The sequence below is a fragment of the Macrotis lagotis genome, unplaced genomic scaffold, assembly GCF_037893015.1.
Source record: "Macrotis lagotis isolate mMagLag1 unplaced genomic scaffold, bilby.v1.9.chrom.fasta BILBYCTG078, whole genome shotgun sequence".
NCBI lineage: Eukaryota > Metazoa > Chordata > Mammalia > Peramelemorphia > Peramelidae > Macrotis > Macrotis lagotis.
Genome location: NW_027421985.1, coordinates 8,276 through 33,508, shown reverse-complemented (window position 1 = coordinate 33,508; position 25,233 = coordinate 8,276). Strand labels below are relative to the sequence as shown.

Below are 25,233 nucleotides of genomic sequence, written 5' to 3'. Positions count from 1 at the left end.
TTCCGTAGATTAATTTACAAGTCTAGATTGTAAAGACCACATTCCTCATTAATGAGGATGGGTCAGTGAGGGGGTGGGATCTAGTTAAGATAAATGTGATTCTTGGTTCTCTTGCTTTTGCCTCAATCTCTGTAATTGATTGGGGTCTGTTCCTTGAGAAATGAAAAAAAATTTTCTCTTCATACATTGAAACATCTCTGAAAATCATTTAAGTCGCTTTTGTCCCACACAACAGTTTCAGGGCTTTCAGAAAATGTGGAAGAATTCATTTAGTAGCCTAACTATGATCTGGAAAAATTTAGGGACTAAACCGTTTATTTCAGAGCAGAGCAGAGCAGAGCAGAGCAGAGAGGAAGATGGAGGCAGTTGGAAACTGTTGATACTCCAGCCGGACAGCAAAGGAATTAAGAGGGCTGAAGGGGAAGGTCATCAGCAGCAACAGTTGCTCAGGTAGGATGGGGGAGGGGATGGAATACAAGGAGGGGGGAGGGGGAATGGGGAAGGAGGGGGGAGGCAGAAGCTGCATCAGGCTGGCAGGAACAGTGACTTCCACTTGTAGAGGCTGGATTTCTATAGGGGACCCACACATCTAGTGAAGAGCTGGGTAGAGTGGGCTGGGGAAAGGTGGGGAGGTCAATTTCCATCACCTAGAACCCATTTCTGTGGCAAAGACCTCAGGAGTGGGTTTGGGAAACACTTAAGACATTTCTATTCCACTAGGGACTTTGTGTGTCCCAATGGAGATATTTAGATAACAATTTTTGAATTTGAAGCCCAGAGAAAAGCTTACTATGAATCATTCTAGTATATGATTGCTTTAGGGGAGCATTTTTTAAAATAATTCCAATCCCGTTTTGAGGACTATAATTCTCACATGATTTATTCTAATTTCCTCTATTTGCCTTTGGTAACACCTCTATATTCTGCCCCTCAGGTCAATAGGCTTGTTTTATGTTTCCATAATTTGCTCCTTGCAACATTTCTAAACTTTTGCCACCTTGTATCTTTTCTATTTTTCTATTTTCTATCTTTTGTCTCTTATATTTGAACTTGACAGAACCAGATAAGGGCCAGAAAACAATATTGGCTCACTGTCCAATAATTACTGTCACTTTTCAAGAGAAGAGATAAGAGAATGCACCTCCTTCCTTCCATTAACAGAAGTGGGAGACTGGGTTTACAACACTGCTTCTGGTGTCATCTTTGGTTGCTGTGCTGATTGTGATAAGTGATTAGGTTCCATTTCTTCATCAGTTATGGGAAACTGAGCAAAGCAGTTTATATCTTATAGAGAAATAAATAGTAAAAAGGGAGCAAAAGAACTCAAGTGGTAGAATTGGAAGAATCTTGGCTTCCAAATGTAAATCAAGCTACTTTATTTATATATTATAGGGAAGAAGGAGGAATTTCCCTCTACAGAGGAAGGGGATGGAAAGGCAAGAGGAAAACAAGGGACCCCAGAATTAAAAGGTGGATTAGTGAATGAACTGATCCCAGTATAAGTATCAGATTCACACATCTATGTTACAACTTTCAAAGGACTGGCTACCTGCCAAATTGTGGGGAAGAGGAGTTTGATAAGGAGTTTGAACCCATGTGGAGGAAAATCTGACAGGTTCTTTGACCTTGGCAATAGCTGTCCTTTTAGGGACAAAGGAGATTAGAGGCCCTCGTTTCATGTACCACATGTGTCCATTTCTATTTTTGGATACCCATTTGTGGGACAAATGCCACTTAAATTAATTTCAGAAATCTCTCAAGGTATGAAGAGAAAGCTTTATTCATTTCTCGAGGATGGGGCACAATCAATCACAGAGATTGAGACAAAAGCAAAACTGTAATTGCAACTGTAATTATCCTAAGAATTTCCCATTCTTCTTAACCTAAATATCTCCTGTAATACAAAAACCAAGGAAACTTAATTCCTACCTTAGCATGTAGCTGATAGCAGGTGTCAGAGCCAGATACCTCACCTATCTCTGGCTATTAAATCCAATTCACCTAAAACTTCTTTTCCCTAGTTTGCTTAGTAACTAACTATAAAGATCCAGGACATTAAAGGAAAATTCCTTTACAGATATATGTATTGAATGTCAGTGTCCAGGCAGGTCACGTGGGTACATCAAATTTCTTAGGTCTGATTTATTCTTCCATGTGAGATATTATGCAAATATCATTTTTAGGGAAATCAAGTCAAAGGGATCCAACCTCAGCCATACTGAGAAGCTGCCCCTTCGGCTGCCCATCACAGTCACCTGACATCCTTGTCCCATTAGCTTCCTTGGTTCCAAGAACATAACATTTACCAAGTAGCATTTCTTTTTGTTGCCCATCCTGGTATCTGACATAAGAGAAAATCAATTAAAGTCCTGTGATCTAAAATGTTTGTTTTACCTAATTAGAACTTCCAGTGAATACAATTCCAATTATAAGCTTAATGGAGCCCCAATTAATGAAACCTCTACCTAAAGCTCATATTATCTGGTATTCTAACTATGACTGGCCCTAAAGGCCTGTTTCCTACCTCTTACTAAAGTCATCCCTTTGTCTGAAATCATATCTACTCTATCTGTATATAATGATGGTATATCAAATTCCCCTTAGCTAGAGAAACCTCCTTCTAGTCTGTTGTATCTTCCAACAAATAAATGCCTCCTTTGTCCAGGAGATTGCATCAAGAAATATCAAATTATCTTGTGTTTATCTTTCCTATATCGTATGGTGCTTTTGATTCAAAGCAAACAATCACTGCTCTGGAATATACACATAGATCTAAAACATTCCCAATTCATATATATATATATATATATATATATATATATATAATTAGAAATTTTGATAAAAACTTAGACAGAGAATCCAACACTCACATTCCAAAAATGCTATCCAAAATAAAAATACAATTGTTAGCATTATTAAACTTAACATTAAAACCAACTAGATTTTTTTTTTTCCAAAAGAAATTAGTAAACACCCCTGGTAACCTAGGTATTTCTGTTCTTAGTAACCTGATACCAATTTTCTTTAACCCAAAGGTGTTACAATAGAGTTGGAAAATCCCAAACTCCTTGCAAAAATAACAATAGTGTTAAAATAGTTTAATCCCAAATTAATTTAACAATCTATGTTATTTAGTTCCTCCCATTCTGTACAAATTTTATCGGAATGTTACATCACTATTATCCCTCTTTTAAAACCCTCAGAGTCCTTTCCAAAACTGTAGCTGAGAAACTTTAGAAACAATGAGAGTCATCACTCAGGCCACATGGCCAGCAGGTATTCATTAAATGTGATTTCCTTTCAATAAAGGAGGTTCTTAAACCCTGGTTTCCAATGCACCAATCCTTCCCCCAACCCAGGCAGAAGGCATATAATGATAGGAAATCTTCCTGCTTCTAATTTCTCACTCTTTCCCTTAAATGCTCTTTCTTCTCTTGAACTTCTTCTAAACTCTTCCCCAAAGCACAGCTTGCCTTTTTTCTTAAGAATCCTCCTCCCCTTTCTCTAACTCTGCACACCTAGGGAAGAACCATAGTACCATTGGGTGAGGGAGGGGCTCATTTCCACGTGGGAGCTGATGCACAACCACCTTTCTCCTCTTACAATGATTTGTAAACCACTTTACAAAGTTCCCAAAATCCATCTGTGTTATACAAAGTCAAACCTGCTCAAACCTTCTGTCTACAAGCTTCAACAATTTCCATACTTAATTCCTTTTCATTAGCACTTCTTGACTTTAATTCATACTATTCTGAATTAGAATCACATAGCTTATACAGTTATATAAACCACAGGTATGATTCCACTTTTCACAATACATTTTCCCTCCCGAGCTTGTAATTTTTAGCATTTCTTTCTCCTAAAACCCTGGAGAAGGCCAACAGTCATACAAAAATCCCTTAGCCTAATCAGAACATTCCTGTTCTCGCCTTCTTCAAATAGATTAAGCTGAATAACTTTTATAGAGGGACAATCCTTTGGGGGGGGCGGTTGATCATCTGTTCTTAAATGCTTACATGTCCCATAATTTTCTGAAATACCCAACATTACCAGAATCTAAACAGATAAACTCCTGAAACTTTGTTACCATATCATTCTGGGAAAAGATTAACTATTCAGTTTCCCATATATTGGCATATCTTGGTAACCACATTATATACTTCAAGATTATCCTGACTCTTAGTCCTTCTGAAATTTATTTTCTAACCTCTTTTTTTTTCAAATTAAAATAGCATTTCTTTCCATGATAATCTTTTTCCTGTTTAACTTCAAAATAAGCTCCCTTTGAACACATATTTTACTAACTTTACTAATTCTTCCTCAAGTAACTCTCTCTTAGTCCTTTATCTAAAAGAGAGTGAGGGGAAAAAACATTCTAGCACCACATAATCATGGAAAATTGGAAAGAGAAGGGAACATAAATAGGGAAGGGGAGGGCCCTTCTCATAATGGTAGAACAATAGGGTGAGTAGTTTCCCTGCATAATCCATTCCTTTTTAATCAAAATAAAAATCCCTCTTTTAAGTCCCCCAGAGACAACCTAGGAGTGAGCAGGGTGGGATCATATTATCTATTGTAACACAGGCAGAAAACAGGCTCCAGGGAAGAGCCAGAGAAAGTTAGATAAATACTGCCTAAAAATCCAAAAACAAAATGAGGCTACCTAAGGAACACTTTAGGTGAACTTGCTACCTCCTCCTTTCCCTGTTTAATAAACCAAACAATTAAATAGACATTTTAAACATAAAGACAGACAAGGCACAAACACAGATCATACAAAATGCAACAGAATTTTCCAAAGTGACAATTTCAAAACACAGGACAATGGCAAATTCCTGATGACTCAGGAATGCAGAGAGGATAGATTTCAGCCTCTCTTCTGACAATCTCTCCCTCCCAAAGGCAGACCAAATTTGTTCCTTCTCCTATATCTTTGTTTTCCCAGACAAGACAACAATATTTAATCATTTTCTTCTTGCTTTTCCTTTATATTTCAGTCTTATTTACCTGATTTACCACAGGGGAAGGCTCAGGACAGGGTCCTTCCTATTTTTAATATTGACAGAGACTTCCAAATCTTTTATGCCCAAACCAAAAGGGGTTACCCCCAAACTTCAGTTATCCAAATGGATCCTCCAGGAATCTAGTGCCCTCAGATTCCAAGGTCTAGGCTTATGTCATTTGAGTTTCTGTCCACAGACCTTTAATGACTGTTCTTTGTCCTTACTGACCTCAGGTTCTTGCCGTGGATTTGCTGTTCTCTTCCTACCAAGTTTCTCTACTTTGGGTCATTTGCACAGAGGGGAAATCAAGGCTTCCCAGGAAATGACAAACTGCCTGCTATCCTGGCAATGAGACCCCAAACTGTGTGGGACAAATGCCACTTAAATAAATTTCAGAGATCTCTCAAGGCATAAAGAGAAGGCTTTATTCATTTCTCAAGGAAAGGGGCACAATCAATTACAGAGATTGAGGCAAAAGGAAAAGGTCCAAGAATAACATTTATCCTAACTGGATTCCCCCCCCCCACTGACCCACCCTCATTAATGAGGAATGTGGTCTTACAATCTAGACCAGCAAACTAATCTAGAGAAAAGAGCATAAAATTCAAACCAAGACCAGATTATCTCTTCAACCCAAGGAACTGAATGGTCATCTGGACTGCAACAGATAAAGTGGGGTCAGTTGACTCTTCACCACTATCCCAAAGGTTGCTTTGTCAAGGGAGGAGGGACACATAGTTAACTATTCTGTAATCTGTAATATTCTACTGAAGAAATCTCAGACTTTATCCCATTCACATTCTTAAGAAAGTTTCTATACAAAGGATCCTCTTTGATCCACTAATAGCAGTTCTGAATGTTTGGTAAGGTGTTTGTTTCTTACACTCATTAGTTATCCTGACATTTGGGGCAGGGTTATTGATTTAAGAAGGATTTTACTGAGTTTCCTCAGCAAGCTAAGTGTTCACTCCCATTTTCCAGAAGAGGATACTGAGGCTAATGAGTCAATAATTGTCTTCCATTGAATTGGATCTTTATGAGTTTTCTTAAAATAGAACAGAACTTTGGAGCAGAATAGAGGAGTTAAAAGTAAAATTAGTGACACCTTTCTGTATTCATGTATAACCTGATTGGTTGTTAAGGTTTGTTTGTCTATTCTCTACAAAAATCCTCCCAAAACTCAGTGTCTGTTTGGGTATCTTTAGTGATCCTATCCACCCTAAAGCATTCAGTAAAATTCCAAGAGAATAAAATTTCAATGTCTGACATATTTTCTCACAATTTTCTTTCAGCCATATTTTTTTGGCTTTAATTTTAGGTCATAGACACAAGATTTGAAAAAGAGTTAGACTCTTCCTTCAGAGAAAGGATCCCAGAACTGAACTAGGACAAATTTTGAGCCTGGAAAGAATATAGTGGTCTTGTAAGAATGATGACAACAATGGCATTTTTTTGGGGGGTCAGCAATTAAAGATAGCAATAGGGGGTTGCTGAAAGAGGAAGGAATTTGCCTGCTCCATATGGTTTCTAATCAGGATTTTATTACATTTTATTACAAAGTAAACAGGTTAAAACTTCTAGAAAAGAAGTAATCCCTTTGATGATTGGATAGGAGAGAGAGAGAGAGAGAGAGAGAGAGAGAGAGCAAGCACTTCTGTCCATGGTGGCATGGGGGCCCATGGTGGACCACCAGGTCCTAGCATGTGAGTATATGGACTAGGAAGGAAAGAGATGCAGACATCCTGAAGGGCAAAAGGTAGTCAAGGAGAATGGAAAATGGTTAGTGCTTCCTCATAATGACACTTCTGCAGTATATTGGACAAAAGGTGACACTTGTGAATGGTCTAGAAGCTGGGCCAGGTGTTCTCTAACTGGAAGTGATGTACTACTGGTCCTTCCTGTACTACTGGTCCTTCCTGTCCCAAGGACCCAAGGGGAACTCTAATTTCAATGTGTCATTTCTTGTCAAGCTAGTGTCAATGGACAAGGGCAAAGTGTTTAGGAATTGGAAGCTGGGTGAAGGAGGAATGGGGAGGTAGGATACAAACAAGGTCAGTTTACAGCTCAGGAGCAAACAGCTTTCCACAGTTAACAAAATTTAACACCATAAAAATTATAGAATTTGTTTCTAACTATAAACCCTTCTACAATTTTGTTTTCCTTCAAATCATCTTTCCTTCCCTCCTCCTCCCCACCCCATCTCTCAACCCCATCTTTGTAGTTGTGTGTCCATAACTGACTGTGAGGCAAATATCTTATAGTCTCTTTACGATTCAGGCTATAGTAATCAGTAAAACAGGAATAGTAATACATTCACTCCTGAAGAGGATGTTGTTAAATGAGCAAAAAAGATTTATAAATGATTTAGTTGTAGTAGAACTGTGTTTTTCCAAGATGTGTGAGATGGGATGGGGAACAGCATGATTAAAGTCTCTCAGATCTGTGATTTCTTTTCCTACACTGTCTCTAAAAACTTTGACTTCTGAACTGTACCCTCACAGGACAGCTAGGTGGTGCACAAGATATCCCAGACTGAGTAGCCCATGTGTGGGATCCCAGTCTCTCGTCCCCTATCCCTCTTTCAAACCATTGAGAAGGCAAATGATATATCATCCATATGTGTGAAATCCTGCACTATTAGAAATGGCTAATACAAAACATATTTCTGTATTAGCCATTTCTAAATAGTGACTAAATTATGCTTCAACCTGCATCCATGAGGTCCCTTTCTGGAAGTTAATGACAGGATTTTTCATTGAGAATCCTTTAGACTTTTCTTGGATCACAGTTTTCATCCTAACAATGAATCTTTCACAGTTGATCATCATCATCATCATCATCATCATCATCATCATCATCAGAATATATTGATGAGCTCAATGATCTCTTGCTTCTCACCACTTCACATTGCCTCAGCTCATCTAAAACCTGTGATTTCATAAGTGCATTTGGGAAGGGTCCTTAGAAACCTCTATCCTGGAAATCTTCATTCAGATGATATAAAGACCAGAGAAGCCAAATGACTTCCCTAGCCAAATATTTATAAATTGTCCCTTCGATGGTCAAGGGTACAATCCATGCTCTACTCAGCTGCCAAATCGCCTTTCCCCTGGGGTAGGTCTTAAATATATTATTCTCTGGTTAAGTAACCTTTTACTAGTCAGTCATGTTCCAGTCTTCATTACCTCCTGCTGGGCTGTTCTTGACAAAGATATTAGAATGCTTTTCCATTTTCTTCTCCAGATCATTTTTCAGATGAGGAAACTGTAACAAACAGGGTTAAGTGACTTTGCCAACTTTGGACTCAGGTCAGCCTGATTCAGGTTCTAGCCCTTCTCTACTAGAGCACCGTGTGTTTGCCTGTATTTTCTTGGACTAAAATATGTAAAATCAAAAAGTTCATTTACACATGAAGTTTTATACTTCTAAGATCTAATCTAGAAATCTAGGGTGGATGGCATCTTTAAGGATATCTTCAGTGACACAATGAGCTGAAAACATTTTTATACACAAAAGGACAAAGGACTATAAAACTGAGTCAGGCAACCAAAGAGATTCCATTTAGGGGATATTATGATCCATTTAAGTGATAATATCTGCTTCAAATTAAAACTGATAATCCCACCTAGCAATTTACAGATGAGGAAATCTAAGCGATCCATAGTCGCATGAAAAATTGCTCTAAATCACTACTTATTAGAGAAATGCAAATAAAAGCATCTCTGAAGTACGAACTCTTACCTCTCAGACTAGCTAATATGACCAGAAACGATCATTGTTGGAAGGGATGTGGGAAATCTGGGACACTAATATATTGTTGGTGGAGCTATGAATTCATCCAACCTGTCTTGAGAGCAATTTGTAATATATATCCAAAGGGCAACCACATTGACGATACCCTTTGATCCAGCAATAACACTATTGTGTCTATACCCTGAAGAGATTATGAAAAAGGTAAAAAATCATATGTTCAAAAGTATTCACTGCATCCCTATTTGTGCTGGCAAAGCACTGGAAATTGAGTGAATGTCTATCAATTGGGGAATGACATAATAAACTGTGGTATATGTCTATGATAGAACACTATTGTTCTATTAGAAACTGGGAGGGATGGGAATTCAGGGAAGCCTGGAAGGATTTTCATAAACTGATGCTGAGTGAGATGAGCAGAACCAAAAAAACCATTGTACACCCTAACAGCAACATGGGGGTGATGATCAACTTTAATGGACTTGCTCATTCCATCAGTGCAACTATCAGACACAAATTTGGGTTATCTGCAATGGAGAAAACCATCTGTACCCTGGGAAAGAATTGTGGAGTTTGAAAAAAGACCAAAGAATATTTCCTTTAATTTAAAAGAAAATCCATTATCTTCCTATATAAACAAAATAAATAATGAAATTTTTCACATGTCAGATTTTCATAGTAAATTGCAATAGTCATTTTCAGTTTGCCAATATAATGCTCTTGATAGTGAAGGCATGGAATTCATACCTTTTTGGCCCATAGTTACCTAAAATCTAAGCAGCAACTCAAGAAATTACATCTTCTACTGGTGACCAGTACCTGGGCTAACTGTGACCATGTGATTTCTCACAATGCTAAGTAAAATGATAAAGATCCTGTGAAATCATGATAAGATTTTCTTTCAGTACATTCTATAATTACATTTCTATAAGTTCATTTTAAGGAGGGAACATTAACTTAATGAATTATTACAGAAGTACTGACCATGATCACTCATAAAATTGTGTTAAACACACCTTCATTGTCAACTAATGTTTGTGAATTATTTTTAACAATGGTGTAAAAGTTTCAAAGATTTTACTTCTATCATAATTATAAATAAAGATTATACATATAATGATTAATCAGGTCAGGTTACTGGGACAACTTTTTTTTTAATTAAGGCTATGGATTTAAGTGAGTTCCCCAAGGTCACACAGAGGTTGGATTTCAACTCAGGTCCTCCTGACTGTAGAGCTGATGCTCTATGCACTGCACCACTTAGCTGTCCCAATGGAGGAGCAACACATAATGAATTCACCTATTGGTGGTAGAAATCAAATTCTTATACTGTTTGTATGTTAATGGAATGCCATTATCCAAATGAGGGAAGTGAAAAATATCAAATATAAAACTGGGTTTTTCATTTCTGTTTTTAGAAACAAAGTTTCTTCGTATATCTCGTTGACTATGGACACATGAAATAGATATTTCATATTCCAAAATTTCCATTTTTCCTCAAGGAAATATAAATTTTGACCTCAGAAAGCAATCAGTGTTTAGATTTTTCACATGAGGTAAAGACATCAACACATAATTGTACTCGGAAGAGCCTGGAGAGAAAATCTCAAATCCCAAAACTGCATCAGATGTATCATGAACAGAAGAAATTCGATGTAGCCAAGAGGGGACTGCCTCCTTTGACTCTGTAACTGCTTTGTGTACTGTGCTACCGTTACTTTGACTGCCCATAACTCCTGGCAACCCTTAGTCTCCTAAATAAGCAATTTCTACACTTTCCCCTTACTGGGGCTCCAGACTTGTCTTAGTCTTACTACCACCATGCTTTTTCCATTCACGTTTTCGTCTCTCTCTGTCTCTCTCTGCCTTCCCCATGCCAAACAAAGATCCTCTTAAAACTCCCATTTGGAGGAAGAACACCGTGCCCTGGTGTGTTTTGAGGCAACCAGAAAGTGATTGGTGAGACCTCCCTACTTTGTCCCCATTTATTTTAGTCACACCTCTATGGGACACTTTTGCTTCCAATCAAATTCACTGTTGTATGACTCTATAGCACTCTTCTTTCCTGGTCTAAAACCACAGTCCCTTCTGTAATTCTTTTCCTACTTGGTCTTTAGGCAGAATGCCTCTCTTTGAATGGGGGATGCAGTGGGACTCATTGAACTAGCACATTTAATTGTCTCTTCTTTGACCTTTTGGATTGTTTCTTCCAGAATACAAGCTTGCATTTCTAGATGATTGCTTGTAAAGAATGTCAGCAAATTCCCACAACTTTTTTGGATATGCTAGCTCCCATTTCAGATTCCCCTGCAGAGATCAGATCTGAAGTACTTTTCCTCTCCCACCTTCAGCCTTATTTCAGTTTGAAGAAGTTATAGAAAATGGATTTTCAACCCTTCTTCCCATGAAAAGCATTTCATTCCTCTATCCCTACTGGAAGGATTATTTAGGGCTCCCAATTCATGGGCCCTCCTATCCTGAATATTCAGATCTGCTCTGAGTGACCTTTGTGGGTCCTTGCTAGGATCATGCATATTGAATTTGATTTAATTACTGACCTTGCTATTTCCTCAAAATGTCTTTGTCTTCTCGTTGTCACTTTTCAATGCCCATTACTTAGGGTCAACCTTGCCCTTTGTGATTTTTTGTGAAATTGGGGTTCTGATCTGCCTAGAGCCTTAATCATTTGTTATCTAGGATCTCTGATACTAAAAGCGCTTCTTAACAAGTTGTTTATAACTTGATTGTAAATTCTTTCCCTAATAACTCTTCCCCTGGTGCTGCCAATTCCTGACATCTAACCCCTCTTCAAATTATTTAATCTTAATCATTTATTTGAAAGCATTTTTGGCCTCTTCTTCATTCTTCTCTCCCTTTATTAGTGAGAACCTGCAAGATCCCATTTTACTCGAGTATCTCCTATATTTTGGCCACTGAGGCATCACAGTACTCAATAAAATGCCAACATGTCTGGGAGAGAGGCCACGTCTTATGAATTCTTTTACAGACATCCAACACTGAACTCCAGTATTTTGGGGGTGTGAAAGCCAATACCAGCGAGCACTTTAAAATACAGAACCTTTTACTCTCATTTAGTAAATTTCCATAAATTGGAAGTGGAAATCTTGTGCTATCAGGCTCCTTTAGCATTTTTGAGGATTTTGTGAATGACGAAAATTCCAAACAGAAGTTTTCTTATGTTGTAATGATATCATGGGGGAATATTCTTTATATGTGTACTGAAATATATCTTTCTATTGTTCCCACATCAACGGAAGAGTGGTATGCCACCTTCAAATAATATACTGAAATTTATTATTTTATTGTCTCCTATCATAAAGTATAACAATTTTTTTTCATATTTTAATTCAGTGAGCTCAAACCTCTGTCCAAACCTCTTTAATATTTAAATTTTAAATATTATTTAAATATTATTTAAATATTAAAATTTTACATTTTTACTTCATAAACATGTATACAGTTAGAAAAATATACTCAATACTTTTCCCCCAAAAAGAAACTGTAATATGACAATTACTATAATAATTTAGAGACAGTATATCATTGTGAGGGCAAAACTTCCACTTTTTGTTTTTAAGAATAGAAATATCTAGGGGCTGCTAGGTGGCACAGTGGATAGAGCACTGGTCTTGGAGTCAGGAGTACTTGAATTCAAATCCTGCCTCAGCCACTTAATAATTACCTAGCTGTGTGGCCTTGGGCAAGCCACTTAGCCCCATTACCTCTCAAAGAAACTAAAAAAAGAAAAGAATAGAAATATCTATGAAAGGTATAAATTTCCCCTCAAGGGGAGGGATAGCAGGGCTCATAGAACTGAGGGAGCTTGTAAGCTATCCTTCTTCACTAAACTGCTTGGAGAGTTTATCTCCTGATTTAAATTGATAGTCCCATTTCTAAAGCAAAACATTTTCTTTTTTTCTTTTTCTTTTGTACATTTCTGACAGAATTCAAGACAATTATATCTCTGGAACATTCTAGCTAGGGCCTAGACCGTGATAATTCAATATAATGATACCTAATTTCAGCTGATCAACTGCTATTCATTATAAATTCAATTTTACTCAGTTATTTCCAAAACCCAAAAATATAAAAAGAGGAATCACATTTTGTACAGTCACTACACTTATGATAAGGATGAGGATAAACTTCCAATCTTCCTAAGTGTTATCTTAAAGATTTCAGTAATTTAGCAGAGCCTGCATTTAATGTATTTTCACATTAATTTCCAAAATCAAGTTACCAAAACTCATTTTCAAACCACATCCTTCTTATTTCGTCAAAAACAAACGTGTTGTGTTCATCTTACCTGCATTACCTAGGATCATTTGACATAGGCATGAGGCTATCCATCCAAGGATAGGGAAGGCTCTAATACATGCGTGTGGTAATTCATCCTATCCAGGAAATTTTCTTCTACCTTTCAAACATAGCTCAAAGACACTTCAAAATTGTCATACTGAATGCATGATTACAAATACATTTTACACTTATCCCCTTATAAATCAGAGCACATGATGGTGTGGGTGTTGTCAGAAAAGAATCTTCAGTGAGATAGTCACCAGTGATATGGTGTACCCAAAGGAAGAATGGCTAGGGAGTGAGAGCTGACTTCCCTGAGTAGGAATTGAAATCAGGCTGCAATGGTTAAAGTACTGAATGCCAAATCTACATAAGATTTCTCCAGACTCCCACAGTGAGACTGTGGAGTGAAGGGTAACATCCCAGAAGAGTAAATGGCATTTGGGGGTCTTCAAATGTAAAACTTGTGGTTACTAGTCTGTCCTCTTTGCCTTGTCCATTTTAAGTTTGAACATTTTCATAAGCACGGAAAAACAATTAGAGAAGCATTTTTTAAGTGTATTACCAAAATTATAATAGCTCAGAGATCTTACAAAGCATTTTCAAAGTACTTTTGTAAGATAATCTTCTCTTGTAGGAGTTGGAACTTTAAAATTCAGATAAGGTATTCTCTGAGTTAAAAAATACTGGTTAAGTCAATAAAGGTAACTCTCCATGAGAGACTGTTAGAAGGAAAGAATATAAAGAGAACTAATGATTTATGAAAAACTTAAATGAATTGAGAACAGACTTTACCTCTGTGATTTACCTTTTCATATCGTTGGATGATTTATTAATCGGAGAATGATTTGTGCTCTTCAAATTTGCCTCAAGTTCTCTATGTACTTTAGAAAGGAACCCTTTGTCAGAAGCACTCGTTATTGAAAAAGATAACCGACTTTTTCATTTCCCAAGTACAATAAACAAAAATCCATCTTGGTGTCATTGGTTTAGGTTTCATAAATATTTTTCAATTTAATGTAAAGTATCCATTTTGCATTTTATAATCTCCATTATCTATTCTTTGGTCATAAACCACTCTCCTTTCATTAGCTCAGATAGGTAAATGATTCCTTGTCTTCCTATTTGGCTAACTGGTTCACCTTTTCTGTTTAAATTCTGAACCCATTTTAACCTTACCTTGGTATGTAACCTAATTTCTGACATATGTTCTTCTAATTTTCCTGGCAGCTTTTAACAAGGCATGAGTTCTAAGCTGGAATTTTTGGTGTTATTAAACAGCAGATTATTATAGTCATATACAAAGGATTCTTTTGAACCTAATTGATGATTGATGCTTAATAATTTGAGATTTTGTATGACTAGATCATCTTCCTTTGGTTTTGTTTCCTGAATTCCCTTGATATTCTTGGCCATTTGTTCTAGCATGAATTTAGTTAATATTGTTTTTTGGTTCATTAAAGTTTTGGGAGATTTGATTAGTATGGCACTGAATAATTCAATTTAGGGAGAAATGTTATTTCTATTATATAGATTCAACCTATCCTTATACAATTGACTTTTGTCCATTTATTTAAGTATGATTTGACTCATGTGAAAAGTGTTTTCTATATCTTACAGTTTCTGAGTCTGCCTTGGTATGTTATGTTTAGAGTTACTTTGCATGGAATATCTCTTTTTATTTCTTGCTGATCTGTCTTGTTAAAAAGATAAAAAAAATATGGGGAGGCTAGGTGGGACAGTGGATAAAGCACCAGCCCTGAGTTTAAATCCAGTCTCAGACACTTAATAATTACCTAGCTATATGGCCTTGGGCCCCACTTAACCCCATTTGCCTTGCAAAAACCTTTAAAAAAGGTAAAGAAATACTGATGATTTATAAGGGTTTATTTAATATCCTGCCAGTCTGGTAAAGTTGCAAGCTATTTTTTACTCTTTCCAAGGTTCTTTACGTATACCATCATATCATTTCCAATGAATGAGAATTTTGTTTCTTCATTACCTACTCCAATTCCTTCAAATTCCTAATCATCTCTTATTGAGAAAGCTACCATTTCTCATACAATATTGAATAATAGTAGTGACAAAAGACATCCATGTTGCACCCCTGATCTAAAGATTCTAACTTATCCCTAATACATGCTCATTGAGGGTTTTAGAAAGATATTATCAATTTAAGGAATATTCCATTTATCCCTAAGCTCCAGAATATGTGTCCATTTCTAGATGATTGCTCTTATGAACAAATTCCAGCAACTTCTTTGGATGTGCTGGCTACCATTTCAGATCCCACTGCAGAGATCGGTTTTGAAGTACTCTCCTACCTTTGTCCGTGTGTCCCTTTGAGGAAGTTACAGGAGATGCACTTTCAGCCCTTTTTCTCAAGAAACGCATTTCATTCCTCTATCTCTACAGGAAGAATTATGATGAGGGATTACTTCCTGGGTCCTTGCTAGTATCCCGTATACTAACTTTATTTCCTGACCCTTCTATTTCCCCAAAACAGCTTTGTCTCTTGGTGTTCCATTATCAATGTTCATTGCTCAGGGTCGTCCTTTCACTTTAAACCTTTTAGTGAAATTTGGGGTCTGGTCTGCCTAGAGCCTTAATCATTTATTTTCAATACCTGGAATCTTTGATATTCAAAAGCATTTCTTGACAATAGTTTATGACTTGATTGTAAGTTTCGTCCCTTCTAACTGGCCCCTGGTGGCACCAAGTTCTGATACCTAACCCCATTTCAAACAGAATTATTTATCTGAATGAATTTTTTGTCTCTTCTCCATTCTTCTCTCCCTTAATAAATGAGAGACTTAAAGATGGCATTTTGCTAAAGTATCTCTGATTTCTTGCCCACAGTGCTATATAACAAACCCCACTTCAAATTATTTTATCTTAATTACTTGAAAGCATTTTTGGTCTGTTCTTCATTCTTCTTACCCTTTATAAATGAGAACCTGCAAGATCCCATTTTGCTAGAGTATCTCCTATGTTTTGGGCACTGAGTCATCACAGTGCTCAACAAAATGCCAACATGTCTTGGAGAGAGACCACGTCTTGTGAATTCTTTTTCAGACATCCCACACTGAACTCCAATATTTGGAGGTGTGAAACCCAGTACCAGCCAGCACTTCAGAATACAGAAGCTGTTACTTTCAGTTAGTAAACTTCCAAAAACTGGAAGTGGAAGTCTTGTGCTATAAAGCTCCTTTAGCGTTTCTGAGGAATTTCTGAATGATGAAAATTCCAAACAGAAGTTTTCTGATGTTGTAACAATATCATGACAGGACATTCCTTATATATGGCCTAAAATATATCTTTGTATTGGTGAAACTGCATCTAAATCAGTAATGATGTCAATCAAATTCAAATCAGAATAAGATCAAAATGGAAAATAAAGCAAGAGAAAAAATTAATACATAAATCACTTTTTTTTAGATTTTTGCAAGGCAAATGGGGCTAAGTGGCTTGCCCAAGGCCACACAGCTAGGTAATTATTAAGTGTCTGAGACTGAATTTGAACCCAGGTACTCCTGACTCCAAGGCCGGTGTTTTATCCACTACGCCACCTAGCCACCCCGACATAAATCACTTTTAATAATTAAAGAGAGTAAGCTGTAGTCTGCATTCAAACTCCATACATCCCTCTCTGGATATAGTTGGCATTTTCTATCCCAAGGCTTTTAGAATTGTCTTTGCTTAGAGTACTGCTGAAATGAAAAACTTCATCATAGTTGATTATCACCTAATGTTGCTGTTAGTATATATAATATTCTCTTCGTTCAGGTCATTTCAATCAGCATCAGTTCTTGCAAGTCTTACCAGGTGATTCTAAATTTGCATGCTTCATGATTTCTTATGGAACAATAATGTTCTATTACATTCTTATGCCAGAGATTTTTGAGCCATTCTCCAATTGATGGGCATCCCCTCAATTTCTGGTTCTTTTTTCCTTTTATTAAGCAACCCAAGGTAAATATTTATAGAAAATTTGAAAGGAATGAAAAGCAAAATTTTGTATGTGATGAATATCCAAATTGATTTTGTTTAATTACTTATTAACTGTAAATAATATTTTGAAGCCAGAGAGGAGTAGGAGAAAGATATCCTTAACAAATGGAGAAAGCAATTAAAGATAAATAAATAGTAATTTTCTAAAAGAATGAATTTTTTCTGAGTTACAATTTTGTTCCTAAAAAGAAATCTTCAGGAAAAACCTGAAGAATCGAAGTTATGTGCATGTTTTTAAATTTTTCTTTCAAAAGTCTTATGGTATTTAATATCTCTTTTATAGATGAGGAAATAGAGACTCAGAGAGGCAAAAAAAAGACATGTTCAGAGTAACATTATGTCAGGAATCAAATGTAGCTGTTCACTTCTACAAGTAAATGCCCCTCTAAACTTTATTTTTCTGTCACTAGGCCAATATACCTCTCTTAGTCATTGAGTCTTTATCCTTCTGCTTCTATTGGTAGTGCTATATTTGCATACAATCCTTGTATTCTCAGTTTCTCACAGTGCAAAATATTCTACTCTCTTCATGACATAATAGATGCAGCCAGTCTGATAATTTGAAAGTATGTGTGTCCCCTCTGAAAGCTACTGGTCAGTGGCCCTAAGAAAGGAACTTAGACTTGCAGGGTCTAAAACAATTTAGGTTGCAGAGGAGGAACTCCTCTGTATTGATGAAGAGGGTGTTCCCCGAAAGGGGAAATCAGAAGAAGGAAAGTAGGAAAATAAGTGACTAGCCCAGGATGCGAAACCTTGTAAGTGACTGATACTCTATTCCAATGCAGGTGTTTCTGACTCCAGGTCCAGCTCTCTTTTCATTACATCACCAAGAGAGACCCTACTGTTGGTCCAAGCAAACTAAAAATTCAGTTAATATATACTAAGATTATTGATCATTCCCTCCTTGATGGGTCCTCACTTTGTTTCTACCACCAAAAGTACTGCCATGACTATTTTCAAAATATATTGACCATTGTTATTTCTCTTTTTATCACCTTAGGGTATACTGACCAACAGTGGGCAAAGTTGTATCCAAGGGTGTTACTGAATCGATCTCTTTAGTGAGAACAAGATCTCTCAGGATTGCTTGAACAGTTGAGAGAGAAAGAGTAGAGCTCTGGATCAGAGATTTGAGTCCTATTTTGATAATCCAAACTGGTATTGGCCCTGCCCTCTGTTCAAGTTTCTCTTTGCTCTTTTCCCCTCCCCCAAAATCTCACAATTGGCCTAGGATATGCATTTGAATTCAGAAGACAGTCAATTCATTTTAATTACTTATAGAAATCAATATATTCTAAGAAGTTTACGAAAAAGAAATGTTAATTTAGATCTTCTCAGAGCTGCTGAATTTCTCAGCGCTGCTCCCTTTATTCATGCTAAGCCACCAAAACAAGTGTTTAAAAGAGGAACAATCATAAACTAACACATCTTACATTTTTCAAGGATTCCTTGAAAGGTTGAATTCCCTATTGTCTTTCGGAATATTTAGGTTATAAGAACTTCTTATCATAGGAAAAAGGTGATAGATGAAATAACTCTGGTCATTCCATGGACACACCCCTCCTGCTCTGTGATATCAGAGAGAACTCAAGTCTCTATTTAAATGCATCAAATCAAACCAGATAAGGTCTGAGATTTTTTCAGTAGAATACTATCGATTGGAGAATAGTTAAGTATGTGTCCCTGCTCCTTTCACAAAGCAACTTCTGGGATATTGGTGAAGAGTCAACTGACCCCACCTTATGGGTCTGGATATCCATTGAATTCCTGGGGCTGAAGAGATAATCTGGTCTTGGTTTGAATTTTATGCTCTTTTCCCTAGATTAGTTTGTGGGTCTAGATTGTAAGACTACATTCCTCATTAAGGAGGGTGGGTCAGTGGGGGCTGGGAATCCAGTTAGGATAAATGTGATTCTTGGGCCTTTTGCTTTTGCCTCAATCTCTGTAACTGATTGTGCCCCTTTCCTCCAGAAATGAATAAACCTTTCTCTTCATACCTTGAGAAATCTCCGAAATTTAAGTGGCATTTGTCCCACACAATATTGTTTTCTCCAGAGAATGTATTTCTTCTAATCAAAACTATTTTTCAAAGTTGATTTGTATAAATTGTTCTATCATCAGCAATAAAAGAAGCTTCAAGCCCCAGTAGGACCTTGCCATTGCGCTGTTGCTCAATCCTGTTCTTTTGAAAGACACTTCAATCAAAGGGTCCTGGAGGCGATGGTTTCACGGTATATAATGTTTCCCAGTTGGGTTTGAAGCGCTCTGTTTCTGACCTAACTGTGTAGCTGTTAGTCAGCACACACTGTATTAGCACCAGCCATGGTGCTAAGGATTAGAGATAGGCATGCAAACATCGAGGTGAGGCATCAAGAAACCTCTTCTGAAGAAGGTAGTTTTTGAGCAGAGCTTCAGGAATGCAAGCAGGGAGTCTTAAGAGGGGAGGAGAGAATATTCTATACATGGGAGACAGGCACTGACAGGGGATAAAAACAGATGTTCAAAGAATGCAGGGAGGTCAGTATGGATAGGTATTAAAGACAAAGTCAGTGGTTTGAAGGATGAGGGGATGGGAAGGAGATTTAAAGAGATATGGAGGTAATGGAAAAAGCAACCAAGTCATCAAACTGACTGTGAATCTTTTGGATAAAAGGTAAATTGAAATCAGAATATCAACATGTTCATGTAAATTCATTTTTATGGCTTTTTTTTTGTGTTCTTCCCACCCCCAGGAAATGCTTGTGGAGAAAATGGGAGAATCCTTGGGGAGAAAACATAGAATATTTCCCAATGGTGAGAATTTTCATTTTCATTCAAAAGACATTTACTTTGCTCTTCCTCCTCCTACCTGCCCCATGTTTGTAGCTGGATTTTCTGTAACTGACTTGGGGGCAAGTACCTTAGACTCTTTAGGATTCAGACTATATTAATCACCAAAATATAGATGTAGCAACACATTCAATCCTGAACTCAAGAGGATGTTCTTAAATGAGAAAAAAAAATTTGTAAATGGTTTAGTTTTTGTAATAGAACTGTGATTTTATAAGATGGTTGAAATGGGGATCCAGGCATGATTAAAAGCCTCTCAGAACAGTGGGGTTATTTTACATTTTTCTTAAAATTTTGGGTTCCAAATTCTCTCTATCCCTATGTGTTTCTCTCACCCATCATAAAGGCACGTATATCAACCATACCTGTGAAATCCTGTAAAATATATTTCCTTTTTAGCCATTTCCTAATAGCAAGAACAATAAAATGAATAGATTATACTTCAATCTGAGTTCATCAGGTCTCTTTCTGGAGGCCAATTTTAGGATTTTTTTCAAAAGTCCTTTACATTTGTCTTGGAACACTATATTCATCATAACTGTGAATCTTTCACAGTTGATAATCAGCATCATCAGAATATTGATGTTACTGTGCACAATCATCTCTTAGGTCTTCTCACTTCACTTTTTATCAACTCATCTAAAGCTTGTAATTTGCTAAGTGAGATTGAGAAGGGTCCTTTGAAACCTCTAGCCTGGAAATCTTGTTATCCTAATGATGAAGAAAAAGGCCAGAATACTCTTTTGATTTGTCCCAACCATTTGTGACACATCCCGTTGATTGCCAAGGGTAAAATCCATACTCTTTCTGCCTATTTGCCTTTCCCACAGGGTAGGTCTTAACCACATTATTCTCTGCTTAGGTACAGGTTAAGTGTTCAATCATGTCCCAGTCTTCTTGACCTCCTGCTCGAATGTTCTCTCCAAAGATATTAGAGTGATTTACCATTTTCTTCTCAAGTTCATTTTTCAGATGAGGAAACTCTGAGGGTAAAGTGACTTGCCTAGGGTCATACAGTAGTGAATGTCTGAGACCAAACTTGGACTCAGCTCATCCTGATTCAAGGTCCAGCCCCTACCTAGAAGACCATGTGTTTACCTTCATTTTCTTAAGACGTTAAATATCATAACTAAAAATTCCTCTAACCATAAAGTTTTATGTTCTTAAGATCTTATACCAGAAACCTATCGTGGATGTCATCATTAAAGATATTAACTCAGACACAAAACTCTGAGTACATATTTATAAAGGAAAAAGGCCTATAAAATAGGTAACCAATGAGATTTCATACAAAAGACATTATGATCCTCTATTAAGTCATAATATCTGCTCCATTTAAAGTTGATGAGAATCCCACTTATACTGGAGAAGGGAATACTCATGAACAACCATAGGATGTCTCTCTTCCCATCCAAGATGCTTCTTATTTTGGGCTTTGTTCACCCAGGTAAAGGAATTGATTGGTGTTATTAAAGGTGCTATTAGAAAAGTGGTTAGGTAATTTTGATACAACATAAATCAAGAGGCTACAAAGAAGACGAGTCCTTGACAAGGCAGATTGACATATTTCCCCACAGATACCACATTCTGATTTATAACTCTTAGCCTAAAATTCACTATTTTTCCTTTTTATCAGAAATGCAATGGCTTAGATACTTATTTAACTTTGTCACATGTACCTGAATATAGAAAAGACCACCAAAGGATATCATCTCATTTAATTTTCACAATACCCCTGGGAGCTAGAGACTATTATTCCCATTTGACAGATTAGAAAACTTAAGAAAAATAGTGACATGTCCCATGGTTTCACATCTAGTGTCTTGAGTCTGAACCAGGATTTAAGTCTTCCTCACTCCAGATCCAGTGTTCTATCTTCGATATCATTTAGTCTGTAGTTAATTCTTTGCTTAGGAAACACTATCTCTCACATCTATCATTTTCATTTCCTTGTGCTCAAGTCTGTAATTTATTTTCATTCTCTCTCCTGCCTGTTGGAGTCAGTCCCACATTACCTTCATGATGTATGTCTCAACCTCCTCCTTGACAAAATATTTACTGATCCCCCCCCCCATTTCCATTTCACTTGGCCCATATTATGAGAATACTTTTATTTCTTACATATTTTCTCCCCTAATGTAAAGAAACATCCTTGAAAAAAATTTTTATGTTGGGATCCTGACATTTAGCATGCTATAGGGGAAATAAAAAGCCATCATGAATGCATTGTGGCTGATGACCCAAGGTCAGATAATTAGTCAAGCATCCAACTCAGGTCTTCTGAGTCCAGATCTTTCCTTAGTATAGTGATTTAATGGATGTGTGGAATTTTCATGCAACAGAGGACTTCTACCAAGAGAAATTAGTAAACATACTTAAGCTTTAGGCTTGAGGGACTTTTCAAAAATCCTGGAGGGTCCTTTTGTTCATAAGTGTTAAATCAAGATATTCCTAGGAACAGCTTTGTGGTACGGTGGATAGAGCATGGAATCAGGAAGACTTCTCTTCCTGTGTTCAACTCTGCCCTCATATATTTATTAGCTCTCTGACTCTGGACAAGTTACTAAATCCTCTGTGCCTTTGTTTTCTCATCTGTAATATGACATAGAAATTGAAATGACAGATCATTTCTGAATCCCTGCCCAAAAAACCTCCTATAAGGTCGTGAAGAGTAAGGCATAATGGAACAGCAATAAACTTCCTGACTCCAGAGTTCTCTAGCTAGTAAGACAAGATGACACATAAGTTTTGCTTTCATTCTATTTTTGTTTTATTTTGTGGTTTTTTTTTTTTATTTAGGACAATGGGATTAAGTGATTTACCCAAGGTCACACAGCTAGGAAAGTATTAAGTGTTTGAGGCAGGAATTGAAATTAGGTGCACTTCATTCTCTCCACTGCATCACCTAGATGCCCCATTTCATTCTATTTTTCAATTTCTAATGTCAATATAAAATCTTTTACTTATTTTTCTTCAAAATGTCCCTTTTCCCTAAGTGATAATGAAAAGCAGTAAAAGCACAGAAAATCTCTTGCAATGAGCATACAGTCAAACAAAATAAATTGTCCCATAGTCAAGGATCCTCAAAATGTCTCCCTCAGTACTACATTCTTTCACTTTTCTTTCAGGAGGCCAGGAGTCAGTCCTCAGGAATCATGGTTAGTAACTGTGCTAGTGCTAGTGCTTCAATCTAACAAAGTTCTCTGATGGTACCAATTTGTTTTAGCTCTGTTCCTTCCACTCTGCGTTAGCATATTAGCACAGTGGCACATGCATATCATTTCAGATTTCTCTAAACTTGTATCTCTGTTACATAGAGTAAGTCACTATCTTTCTCTCCATGGGATCTCTTCTCTTATCTGTGACATGGTGTGAATGAAATCTCCCCTGCTTTATCAGGAATACCACCTGGAATTATGGAAATGATGAATTTCAAAGTGTTTGAAAAGCTTTAATATACTACCCCAACAGCCAGGTATAGACAATGATTAGATCATGTCCCTCTGTCTGCCCCTTGCTCTTTCATGGTATTATTTCCTATGTACTCTTCTGTGTGTAAGATGTATTTAGCACATATTCTTACTATAAGATGACTAAGGTGTTAATGTAGGACATATTCTGAACTCACATCGCTTTCATCTACAGAATTTCAAAGGGGTCTCCCTGAAGCCACCCACATGAGAAATATTTGAAGACCTCATCTGATGACCTACCCCAATAGGGAAATAATTCTTCTGTATTTCTGCAACTGTGCTTCATTCCTTACACCAACCCTCCTCCATTGCCAATGCCTTTCCTTTACTTCCTCCCATCTCTTCCTCCAGGTCTGCTGGGCAAGGAACACACACACACACACACACACACACACACACACACATACACACACAGAGACACCCAAGAAAACAGGTAGACCCAGGCTAAAAATCTTTTCATTGAATTTTACTTAAATATTTATTTCGTGACTCTACGTAATAGACCAGACCTCTGCGCCCTCTCACTTGGGCTTTGACCAGGCCCTGTTGCACAAGTATTTTCAGCCTGAACAGGAGCACAGGGAAAGATTTCCACCAAAAACAGAAATCTGGGCTCCAGTTCATAACATTCCAGGGTCCCAACTTAAAGTTCTTCAATGGGCTCAGCCAAAGAACACACAACCTCTCCTCTTCTCCAAACATCAAGGAGCACTTCATGGAAACCCTTCCCACCAGCCTGATTTTGGGAGTAGACCCTGAGACCCTCCAAGAACTACTCAATAGGAAATATCAAAGACCAGCAGACTCCAAATTGTAAGGGGATAACAGACTATGTGGCCATGAGGAGTTCATCCTGAGAGTCATTGAGACCTGGGATAACAGTAATGTCCATACCAGAGTGCTCTCAACTCAGGAAGGAGCTCTGGCCCTTCTCTCTCTTTGTTTTCCTGCCTTTCATCCTTATCTTGTTGAATATTCTCAGGAAGGACCTTTGGTCCTTATCCTTCTGCCTTTCATCCTCATCCTGTTCAAGTGTCCCTGGAAGGAATTCTGGTCCTTATCTCTCTACCTTTCATCTTTATCTTGTTGAAGATTCCACATTTTTCCAGGATACAGACCTTTTGTGGCATACCCATTATACTTTCACAGGCGCTGATACAAGGGGACTAGGTATATATATATATATCTCCTTATTTCAACTATGTGAGTCAGAGATGTAACATATACCTGCAATCAACTCCTTGCTTATCTCTCACTGGCTGACTTTCATTATTGAACATATGGGACATGTCCGGCGGAGCTCCCTGAAGAGTTGTGTGAATTTGACTGAGACCCCGCTGCCCAGAGTAGACCGCAACACCAAATCCCTCTGATGTTTAAGGTGAAACACTTCTTAGGGCACTGATGACAAGGAATCAACTTTGAATGGCCATGAGCATTGTACTGTATTGCAACCCAGCCCTGACTACCAAGCTGAGGATCTTCCAGAATTTAATGACCAACAATCATAGCAATTCTTCAAGCTTTAATTGAGGTTTTTCTTGCCATATTATAATGATTCAGTATAGTTTTCCCACTCCTTTTTCTTTTTGAATCTGTTCCTATAAATGTTGTGGTGTTTCTCTGAATTCTCTACATTCATCAAAATATTCCATTCCCCAGTCTAGTATATAGATATTCCAATGATCATGGAGGGGGTGGGCAAGAACTGATGAAATGGTTGGTGTTCTGTCATGGACATCAGGAGGGTGATGTCATGACAAGAATGTGAATTGGATTGGGGGGTGGGTGCTGTATAAATGTATAAATGTCACTGGACTCACTTTCTCCCCCAGAGTCATCTGAGT

At 37.3% G+C, this 25,233-nt stretch overlaps 1 long non-coding RNA gene across 1 annotated transcript; it reads left to right on the top strand.

Moving 5' to 3' along the window:
* The first annotated feature begins 501 nt into the window (after window positions 1–501).
* LOC141504073 (uncharacterized) lies at window positions 502–24,954 on the top strand. The gene is made up of 3 exons (XR_012473197.1): window positions 502–624; window positions 19,206–19,877; window positions 23,559–24,954. It is a non-coding gene; the product is annotated as an uncharacterized LOC141504073 (long non-coding RNA).
* Window positions 24,955–25,233: the final 279 nt, after the last annotated feature.